The 12214-nt window shown below is 36.8% G+C and overlaps 1 pseudogene; it reads right to left on the bottom strand.

The window, feature by feature from the left end:
• Nucleotides 1–6329: 6329 nt before the first annotated feature.
• On the bottom strand, nt 6330–11275 carry LOC140860355 (3-phosphoshikimate 1-carboxyvinyltransferase 2-like; annotated as a pseudogene).
• Nucleotides 11276–12214: the final 939 nt, after the last annotated feature.

Raw genomic sequence — 12214 nt, 5'->3', positions numbered from 1 at the left:
CGGCCTCTTGCCCGCCCCCCTCCGGTGCTCAATAGCACCAGCACCCGAAGATCTCTCATCAGGCAAGGAAGGGATACTATGGCCCTGGCGTCCCCGTGGTACCACGCCTCGGCTCTCTCCAGCACGGGGAACTGACGCAGCAACACAATCAGATGCATCTCTCCCATTCCCCTTGTGCTTCGGCCCACTCCAAGGAAGAGGGCGGCCGAAGGTATTCTCCCGATGACGGAGCTTACTCAGGTCAATCTGGTTACCTAAAATGTTCAGAGCCAAACGAATATAAGTAGTAAATACAACAAGTAAATGATTACACACGCAAAAGACCTAAATAGTACCAGCACTAACTAAACACCGAGGGTCAAAATTTTCGTTAAAGAGCCCCAGAGACCGACACTGATTGAAGCTCAAGAATAGATCCTTTATTCTTTATTATAGTAAGCCCAGAGCTCCAATCCACGGGCACCCCCGACCCGCAATCTTTAGCATAAAAGAAATCTGACTTCCAAGCACCTCGATGAGATCGAAGTTTACGTAAGAACCTACACTTCGGACGGGGCTGGAAGTATATATCAGAGTTCGGTTTCGTGGGACGAGCTGAAAAAAGTGCATGAAATAAATCCAGGCTTGGATCCAATTCAAAAGCACCCATTTGATGTCGAAATCCGAAAAAATACAGAAGGGCATTAGGAGTCAACTGACTGAGACTAACACCTAAGCTTTTTATTAACCCTATCAGGATAGGGCATGGAGGAATTGAGAAATCGCTGTTTAGGTGTTCAACATAAACTGTGAAAAAACCAGCAGGCGGAGAGTGACGAGAGTCACCAGGGCACGAAATTATAATGTCGCAGGATCTGGGTATTCCTTTGCAGCGGCACACGCAAGAAACGATTTCCTGAGACAAAGGATGGGACACCATCTCACCAGGAATCTCATCACTGTCTGACTCGCTAGAAGAACCAGGGTCGGGCTCAAGATTAAAATCGATAGGCTTTGGGCTCTGTAATGATGCCGACGCAACGTCAAGTGTGACAGAATTACTCAAACTGACGATACCTACACCTGAGCTGGGACTATAAGTCGGCAATTCAGTTTTAGAGTATCGCTCAGAATCAGGGCTATGATTGGACTCAGTCTGGGATTCACGTAGAGACATTAATAAGGAATATTCTTTCCCTCTGCCGCATCCTACGTAATTTTGCGAGGATCTCACGAATTAAATTTTGTATATTTGAGATTCTTCTTTGAAAATATTCCTCAAAAATAATTAATGCATAAACATGAAACACATATACATAAACAAATATACAGTCAATAAACTGAAAATTAATTATATAACACATAAATACAGTAACAACAACCAAGGGAGCGACGCCCGCTCTTTCCCCTCCCATCTTCGCCAGAACAGTAAAATGAGCGACATCCGCTCCATGCACACGCAACCCAGCAGCACGCCGCTGCCCTCCTCACCGCCTATCACCACATCTCCGCCGATCAAGAGCGACACCCGCTCATCAGCACAACCACCCCCAGCAGCACGCCGCTGCCCCGTCTCTGCCAAAATAGTACCATGAGCGACACCCGCTCACCCGCATTCCACTCCAGCCCTACATCGCCCAAAGCCTTACAAAGCTTCACCATGATTAGTAGCACGCCGCTACAAGAATCACCCCTCCACGGCCAACTCACCATCATCCCACCCAACTCCAAATAGCAGCAAGCTGCTACAAACATCCCGAACAGCGCCTCGCCGCGCCCATTACTCCGCCCAGCAACACACCGCGGCAGCCACTCCTCCACTACGCCGCTACAATCAACACCCCGAAAAGCACCCCGTCACCAACGACCAGCCGCTTCAGCAGCTGTATCTCCGCCCAAGAATCGCAGCCTCCATGCCATACAATAACATCACTGCCGCACACCATCGCACCACTTCCAAAATCAACAAAGAGCGACGCCCGCTCATCTTCTCCGCCTAGCAACGCATCGCTGTTCCCATCACCACCTCGAAACCCCTGGCGAGCCATCGCCGCCATCACGCGCACACCAATCCTCACCCATCGCCCCAACCATCCCTCTGCCTCCTTCGAAATCTCAAAAAATTAGTGGAGAAACCACCAACAACACAGAAAGATGTCTATAAGCTTCGCGCAAGCATATCCACATGAGAACGGAAACTCATCTCTAATCGGCTACAATCAACGCCGTAAGAAAGAAAAAAAAAACAACAAACAAACAAAAAAAGAGGAAACAGAGCACGAAACAAAAACTAAAAAAGAGGAAAGAAGAAGGGGACAAAAGAGGTGCAGATTATATAAATATATAAAGAAGAAAGCACAAATGTGGGAGAAATGAGTAATGAACCTGTCATTTCGTGGGAGGAAATCGAGGTGAGCCAGCGGTACACTTACTATTTATAGGGGAGTCATAAACCCTAGAGTCGGGTAAGTGGATGATAGTGTGAATAAAAATGACTAAAAAATCCTTACTCTCAACATTTTCCAAAATAAATAAAATCGAGTATAAAATATATATATATATATATATATATATATATATATATATAGACGAATAAATTAATTTTTGGATAAACATTGAGAGTAGGGGGCCTATGATGGGTATAAATATATTTTTAATATACTTATAAATATAAATAAATAAAATGGTTCAATTTGCGAGAATAATATTTTTAAAAGGACTAATTCTTAAATTTAGAGTCCTGGGTAATTAATTTGCATTTTTGAAGCCTAGGAGGGTTAATGTGCGATTTAGCTCAATTTTGCCTATAAATAGAAGTAAATCTCTTCATCTCAAGGTAAGTGACTCTTGAGCCTACAAAAGCTCTCTGCTCTCTTATTTTGTGTGGTGGTGATCGCTGACTTGAGCGTCGGAGGGTTTTCGCCGGATAACCATCCGGCGCCTCTAACGTGTGTTCGTGAATCAGGTGACAGCCCAAAAGGAAGACGTGCGACTTTTTCAGGTGATCATAGAAGTAGGAGACCAGGAGGACGTATGACTTCCTATTTTATTTGCTGAATAGGGACATAATTATTTCGCTATTTTATTTGCTGAATAGGGACATAATTATTTCGCCCGCATCAATATGTATATATATGCACAAAATTTTTTATGTTTATTATTGTGTTATGTTGACAAGAATACACATAAGCATGTTGATTATGAGGATTATTTTGATTTGTACGAGATAAAATAAAATCAAAAGAGGGTACACATTGTTAAGATAATGCAAAATCTGACGATTAGTTCAAATCAAATTCATCGTAAGAGGTGGAAGTTGCAGTATATGTTGTGTTCCGAAAAAAATATTAATATTAGAGAATCAATTAGTTTTTTTTAAAAAATAAAGTTCTTGATTTTTTTAAAGTAAAATGATAGGAGGAAAAAAATATGGTATACATAATTGGATGGTTAGAGGGTGTTTTGGGAAGCAAAAAAAAAATTCATCACAAAACATCAAAGTTAGTTAGTAAAAAGGTGTTTAACTTTAATAAATAACTAGCATCTCGAAATAAGCATTGCGTACTTGTATAATCATAATTTTATTTTTACTTTATTCATAAATTTTGTAATTAAATTATAAAGTAAGAAGATTTGTAAAAACAAAACTTAAAAGTAAATTAAAATTTGGAAAACAAAAAACCAACTAAGGGTATTATTGGTATATTAAAAAAACTTCAACAAATTCAATTACTATTCATCCATCTCCTTTAACTAATAACTAGTCGTGCCTGAACACGCATTGTGTGTGCGATTCAAATATGAATATTATTTATTATATACATATATTATATTTTTTTATTTCAAATCAATTTAACTTTGAAAATAAAATGAAAGCATAAAATGGAGAAAATCATGGATAAAAATAAAGTTTGAAATAGAGATAGATATTTTGTTCATTTCTTCTTTTTTTTGAAGGGTATTTTAGATATTTCGTCTTTAGTTTCACCAAATTAATTTTAATTCGGATACTAATAAGTGATCTTTTTTAATAATATAGTAAGAGGGTGTTTGGGAGAGCTTTTAAGCTGTTTTAGAGCTTAAAAGCTCTTCGGATCTGCTTGGTAATTTTTTTTAGAAACATCTTATAAGCTGTCAAAATAAGCTGTTTGACAGCTTATAAGCTGTTTTTAAAAAAGTAAGGGGAGAGGTACTTTTTTCAAAAAAGATCTTATTTTAACATTCTATCTCTCTAAAATATCATATCCTTAAATATTTTAATAAATCTTCATCATATCCTCCACCCATTAAATTTTAAATATTATTTAAAAAAAAATTTCAAATCACATAAATTTTTTTAAAATAAAATATTATAACAATTTATTTTTAATATATGTTTATTCTAAAACTATTTTCATATATGTATAACTCGAAACATTATTTTCATATAATTATACCCTTTTTGGTAATTTCGACGATAAAAAGATCTTATAATACCAAACACATCAACATCTTTAAGTTATTTAAAATAAGTTTATCCAAGCACTTTAACAGCTTATTTTTAAAATAAGTTCTAACAGCTTATAAGCTAGTAAAACAGCTTTTAAGCTCTAGGAGCTTATAAGTTCTTTTTAATAAGTTTAGTCAAACACCCTCTAAGTAAGATATATATACATATTCAAAAAGCTTCACCAAAATTTATTTTTTGCTATTCACTCCTCTCTCTTAATTTTTTTTTGGCAAACACTCCTCTCTCTTTGAATAGTATAGATAATATATATATATATATAATACCGTTCCACTGCACCCCTTGGGCGCAGGAAAACTTGGGCACCTGCCCATGTGGCGCCCAAGTGTCTTTTTTTTTTTTTTTAATGTCATGTGGGTTTACATTTTTTTAATCACCTAAAAATCTTCTTCTTAGATCCCCAAACATCGCGACAATTATTTTTTTCTCGAGCATTTTTTAAACAACACTAATGCAGAACGAAATTTATACACATACAAAATGACATTACAAACAAGTCAGAACGCAATTTTCCCCTTTACAATCTACCGCAATCGAATGAGTAGAAGAAACCCTCAAAGGAGACCCACGTACAGAACAGAAATATGAACTAATCTTAAAACCAAATACCCGATATTCAGATGTGAGATGTGCAAGAAATGTATGCCAGTAGCTTGTTCGACGACGGGAAACTTGGGCATAAGGGAGATATGTTGTCCTTTTTTAGCGGTTTTGAAAATCGCAAAAAACCTAAACGTGAGAAGAGAAAAAAGGGCTTGCGATGTAATCGCCTATTTTAGAGGAAGAAAAACCTTAGAGATGGTGGAGATGTGGTCCTCCGATGCCGGATTTGAGCGGAGAAGCTTAGAGGAAGAAGAACCAATTCGTTGAAGAAGCTCGAGGAAAAAATAATTGTCGCGATGTTTGGAGATCTGAGAAGAAAACTTTTAGGTGATTAAAAAAATATAAACCCACATGACATTAAAATAAAATAAAAAAAAGACACTTGGGCGCCACATGGACAGGCGCCCAAGTTTCCCTGCGCCCAAGGGGTGCAGTGGAACGGTACTCTATATATATATATGTGTGTGTGCGTGTTTTTGTTTTTAATACATTTTACCAAAAGTTTTAGAAAAGATAAAATTTATTATGATAAACGCTTCGTACAAAACTAGAACTTTTTATTAGTAAATATTAGTTTTATATAGATTGATGATATGTATGTGGTGATGATTTATGTAATTGTCATTTTATTTTCATTGATCTTGATGTCATATTTTTGGAGGTTTACATTTATAATCGTTTTCATAGTCCTTTAATATATAACCAATTTGAGGTTGATTCTTTTTTTAAATAAATATTTATTCTTAAGAGTCGAGCAAGTGATTTTTACAAGGTGATGCTATAGATACAACGCAATTTGTACACCAAATCTTACTCAAAATCTCACAATATATTAAATACAAAATCTCGCGATAAATACACCAAATATTAAGACACAAAATACAAGAATTTAATATATCAAAATCTCACTATATATTAAATACAAAATCTCGTGATAAAATAGTAAAATCTCACTATATTATTATTGCAAATACCGTTGTATATAATATTTGCAGTACCTTTAATATTTCCTCTTTAACAATGTGGAGTCTCTTGATAAATAAGAAGAATATATTATAAGGAGTCTTCTAAAATTTTCATTCATTTCATCTCCTCACAAGTTCAGGAAAATTTATGTATTTCGATGCCTACATAAAATTTGAAAGGACACATATTTCTTTGAAATGACAACTCTGTATGAAATTATATATTTTACAACTTTACTTTAGTAAAATACATATGTCAGAAACATAGGTGAAGAACATATTTTATTCAAGAAATGATTAACATACAAGGACATACACCTCAACACCATTTCTGCACTTCTTACAAACAATCCCAATACGTTCGTACATAATTGAACTTAAAATCGACAACCTCGGTGGTTTTGCATCCAAATATCTTACTCATCAGGGACAATACTTGAAAATGCCCTGCGTAGTAAATGAGGAGTTCTCAGTCGTGAACATATAGAAAGATCGTTCAGTTCTTTGTAAAATTTGCAAGAACGTCGAAATAATTAGGGAACGTTTTTCGCGTGCAAGCAGGATCTCGAATAGTAACAGGAACATCAGCACAGGCTGCAAGTGAAAAGGCCATGGCCATTCTGTGATCATCATATGTGTCAATGGCTGTGACATTTAATTTCTCTGGTGGAGTAATCACACAGAAATCTGGCCCTTCTTCCACTGTTGCTCCCAACTGAAATTTGGAGTAAAATATTGCGGTTTTAAAAAAAAATATTTATATTAAAGTTAAGTATTTATGTATTTGATTGATGTGGCTCAAAATCTTGAATAAAAATGAAGGGACAAGCGATGAACACAAACCTTTCTGAGTTCAGTGCATATGGCGATCATTCGTTCAGTCTCTTTGACCCTCCAGCTTGCCACTGCAAATGGATTTATAAAGGTTCAAGTTGTTTCAAAAGAAGAGTATAATTTCGTAAAACACACTAATACCATCTCTTATGGTAGTCGTCCCATCAGCAAAAAGGGCTACCGCAGCAAGAGTCATGGCGACATCTGGCATTTTATTCATGTTAACATCAATGGCGCGTAGATGCTTCCTTCCTGAAAAGTCACGTGGAGGACCTTTAACAGTGACGCTGTTCTCTGTCCAAGTGACGTCAGCACCCATTTTTTCGAGGACCTCGGCAAATTTAACGTCACCCTTTAAGAAGAAAATACATGTGAAATACAAGAGAGGAGTTAATGAAAGGTCAAAACAGCTTGAAATGCATCCCATTCATGCACAAAGTGTCAACTGAGAATCAACTATATCATGTCTATATAGCACAGTAATTGACACGTGATATTTGAGCTACTATATGATTTCAAATAGTGTACGGTATAGCAGAAGACACTCATGATTGAGAATAATGGAGCAAAATAGCACCTGTAAACTACTAGTTCCACAGCCTTCAACGGTAACAGTTCCACCTGTAACCGCAGCACCAGCCAAGAAGTAACTAGCGCTTGAGGCATCACCTTCAACATAGGCGTTTCCTGGAGACCTAACGAATAATCATCCTTTATACTCTACAAAAAGGAGTTTACTTAAACTTAAAACATAAGAATAGTACTGACTTGTACTTTTGACCTCCTCGAACCAAAAATCGGTCCCAGTCATCACTGTGCTCTACAGAGACACCGAACCTTTCCATCAACTTAAGAGTCATCTCCACATAAGGAACGGAAATTAGTTTGTCGATTATTTCAATTTCCACATCGCTTAAAGCCAATGGAGCCGCCATGAGTAGAGCAGTTAAATACTGGCTACTGATTGATCCAGAGAGCTTCACCTGCAAAAAGAAAGATTGAGAAGAAGGAATATAAATAGTCAATACATGTTAACTTTGATCCAGTATTCCGTCGCATGGCGTCCTCCCTCAATTATGTTTCCACTGACTAAATGCAATAATGTATACATGATAATAAACTCTCGTGAAGGAACCATAAAGAAGCTAAAAGAAAAGCTGGAAACACATGATCGACAAGCTTATGTACTACGATGATGTGTAGACTACATCTTAGAAAATGGTGCCCAAACTTCAGTCCCAGTAACAACCATGTGTTTCTCTGCTAATTGAGTAATAAAATAATCACAAACTGGAAAATTTTGGTTCACAGGGCTCGGAAATAAAAAAATCTAATATCCCTTCTTTCCTTGATGCTTATGTTGTTGACAACGTGGGCTAGGATTGGATTTACGCCATAGTTATTGGGATAAGAATCTCGTCGATCGTCAATGTACTTCTGAACTGAAGAAAAACTATCAGACTTCTTTTCATTCCATTCAAAGTTGACGTAAATGTAAATTTCATGGACAACATCTTGTTCTTTCTTTATATGCATTACAAAGAAGGTTTGTGATACTGATACTTTGAACTAGAAGGTAATTGAATTCCATTTCGTGGCGTGACATATAAGAGCACAACCAAAAAAAATACCATATAAAACAGGAGTACAGGACACCTGCAAGTAGTTGCGAGTGATCTTAACATGATGTAGTTTGGAACTTACACCATAAGAGTTGAATATATGAAAGAAAGACAACCCACCTTTCCTCCAGGAAGACCACCCTTTCCAACAACACGAACGGGGGGACAGTTTGTTCCAAGGAAACAATCAACTTCTGCGCCAAGCTGTTTAAGTCCTGTCACCAGATCGCCAATTGGTCTCTCTCTCATACGAGGAACCCCATCAAGTACATAGCTGAAAATATTTTTTTAAAAAAAAGTGATGTAATTTCCGTATTCTCTGGCCAAGCCAATCAATTGAATCGAAGTTCAAGCACTCCCTCTCTTAACTTGAGATATTGGACACACTAGAGGCTAGAGCAAAGAATGTCAAGATCAACCTTATAAGGTGTCAATGTGTTACACAATGCAGAGGATGAGGACATTTATCCGGTTTTAAAAAACTGAAAAACCGGCAAAATAACATAGTGAGTGCCAGAGTATCGACAAGAAATTATGTGAATGAATATCAATCTGTTACACTAGTGTCTGGTAAATATAACATGTTTCTGTGAAATAAATCATGACAAATCACAACAAAGATCACAAGATGATGGGATTCAAGAAAATCCTCGAACAATTGAGGATGAAATAGAAGGAGAATAAACTATTTGTGAGTAATCAATATCCCTCTTCCATCATGTTCAAATAACAAAATGGAGGTCCTTCTTTTAAATAAATTTTTCCACAGGGTTATTTGCCCAAAAAACCCATATCCCAAAAGAATGACAACAATAAGAAACTAATGCAACATACCTTGAGTTACCACCAGCAGCAGTTACTGCAGCAGCCAACGGGCGCATTGCTGTTCCTGCATTTCCAAGGAAGAGTTGAATTTCGTCTTTGGCTTCTTTGGACACCGGAAATAGACCACCACAGCCTTCCACAATCGCTTTCTTCATCCAAATTCAGTCCAAGCGTTCTCAAGGCACCGAGCATGTAATGGATATCGTCACTGTTTAATAAGTTCTCCACAACAGTAGTTCCCTGGAAAACAGGGTATTTATGTAAGCCCAAGGATGACAACAGAAAACGCCCCTAATTCATCATTTGTACTGAAAAAGGCATAGAATACTGAAAAAGGAAAAGCGAAAAATTGTCACAGAAACCAAAAAAGGGAACACAGATGTTCCTGCGCAGTCTAGACTAAGCATTAAGTTTTGACAAAATATTCTTCTTTCATAATGCAAATGCTCCTATTTATAAATTATATGCTACCAACAATTTTAGCATCAATGATACCAGCTTAAAGCAATGAAGTGAACTCCATCAATTGTCAACAACTACTTTTAAAAGTTAGAAACAAATCCATCTTTAAACATCATATTACAATTAAATACCAAGAATAAAATGCCAACCTCCTCTGACAGTAAAAATACAAATTCCATATGTTGATTAACAGTGACGATGCCGAAGCACATGTATGAACGACAATATTGATTAATGCAAAAACTTAAAATGCATTTACAAGCTATCGAAGATGACATTCGCATTTCGCACAATTCTAGATAGAGTTAGAAGCCATCCAGGGACGATGTTGTTTCCATGAATTTGCCTGCAATGCCATGAAACTCATTGTGTAATGTAAATCGAGAGGCATTTTCTTGATCAGGATTCGTGATAAGTTCTCAATTCAACTGGACCAAAGTCTCTTCATTTCTTAATACTATTCGAAGATCAATCTACGTGAACAAAAACTTAAAATCCGACACACACTCCAAGAATTGTTTAACAAGAGTTTTGATTACATGGGCAACTATCATCATGGCCAACTACGTGAGCAACGACGTGGTACCTTGTACAATTCAATGAGTGGTTGTCACGTCAGCTGTCACGTCAGCTGGTGCCGACGTTTTGCCGTAGTTGCCCAGACTGGTGGACCATGTTATCGAAACTCTGTTTAACAATATATATATATATGTAAAGAAACGGTTGTCCAATCTTAAACACAATTCCAATACAAACACATTGACATTAAAAAGAACGATCACAATCATACATCATTATTCACGCATCACATTACCTGAGATAGAGCTGCTAGAAGTAAAATACGGTTAGAAAGTGATTTGGATCCCGGCAATTTAATATTGCCGGAGATTTCTTTGATGGGCTGCAACACGATTTCTGGCACCGTCGACGGCTTCTCGGCGGTGGCCACGGATGCAACAACCTTAAACGAATTCTTCTTTTCAGAAGTAAAGATGGGAGTTTTACCCAAAACCCACGAAGATTTTGACGAATTTTTTCGACTCTTTAAGCCAAACAACAAAGAGTTGGAAGTTGAAGCAGAAGGCTTGGCATCAAGGGTGGGAACTCCGGGGATGTGGAGATTTTGCGCCATGTTGCTAACGTGCACCATTTCTTGGGAAAAATTAAAAAATCTTTATCTTGCTATAGAAGTTGGTGAATTGTTTGAAACAAAGGATATTTAATGGGATTTCCGATTCGGGTGCGTATATTCTCCTGGGAGATTAGGTCGAAGAAGAGGAGTGAGTAGGTTGGCAGGGGCAGTGCGCAGGTTAGAGGGAATCATCATCAATGATGTGATTGCTTTTCCTCACCAACCAATCTTCATTCTTGACGGTAAAAACATAAATAATCTTCAACAATATATAAATGGTTATAAATAATTAAATCCCATTATATTATATATTAGAACATAATTCATGATTCTACCCTTTTTTTAATCTTTCGTGTTGATGCAATAGCTTACAAAACACAAGCCACGACAATAAGAATTATCATGTACGATATGTTTGATCTAAAAAATTTTTGTAAGTGAGAAGAAATCCGTGACCATTTGACATCATGTTCAGAGATCGTCTACTTCATTATCTTGTACTCACATTCACATAGAGTCTTTATTTCACTATTTATTAATTTTAGTTCATGTTTTCTTTAGCATTCGTTTTTGTCAAGTGAAAACTTTCAGCTGATATGGTTTGTGTTTTCCATTTTTGTTACATCCATGGTTGTGTAAAGAAACTCGCAATCTCCTTAATGGTATTATATCATTCGTTTCAGATCTAAATCTTCATGAATTTGTTTTTGAACTTTGATAAAAAAATGAAAAACATCATAAGTCTTATCTCAGTGGAAATAGTTTGGTTGCGTTCCAAACATCCGTGAAAACCTTTCATTTTCTTATATAAGTAGCCATCCGTGTTTTTATAAATAATAATAATTGGTCCATACTAATACAAATTTAAAATATCTTCATCAATTTTTTCTCCACTAATAAAAATATTAAAATATAATATTAACACACGTTGAAGCTAAATCCAATGCCTTGAGTTGAATCATGAATACCATTTGCAGCCACCAAATACCACCTAAAGGGTGGTGGTGGCACACTTGGACAAGAATTTGATGTGGGCCTGGACGTAAAATCTTGTTAACCATCTGGTCCAATAGACACGTGAAGTCCACTTGGTAACAGTTTTTTGTTTAGTGTCACTGGTGGCAGAGCCCGTTTGTTTCTTGGGGGTGATATTTAAAGGTCTGCCAAATTCGATCCAAATCATTTCTGGCCCAGGATGGCCTGAAATGTGTATTATAAATTATTTTTCCATTCTTCAATTAAAATACCATCACGTGAAGCCACTGGCTCGCTCCAGTCTACCTTC

Source organism: Henckelia pumila, chromosome 4, assembly GCF_033568475.1.
Source record: "Henckelia pumila isolate YLH828 chromosome 4, ASM3356847v2, whole genome shotgun sequence".
NCBI classification, from domain to species: Eukaryota; Viridiplantae; Streptophyta; class Magnoliopsida; order Lamiales; family Gesneriaceae; genus Henckelia; species Henckelia pumila.
The sequence above is the reverse complement of the archived record's forward strand: the minus strand, read 5'-3'. Positions and strand labels throughout refer to the sequence as shown.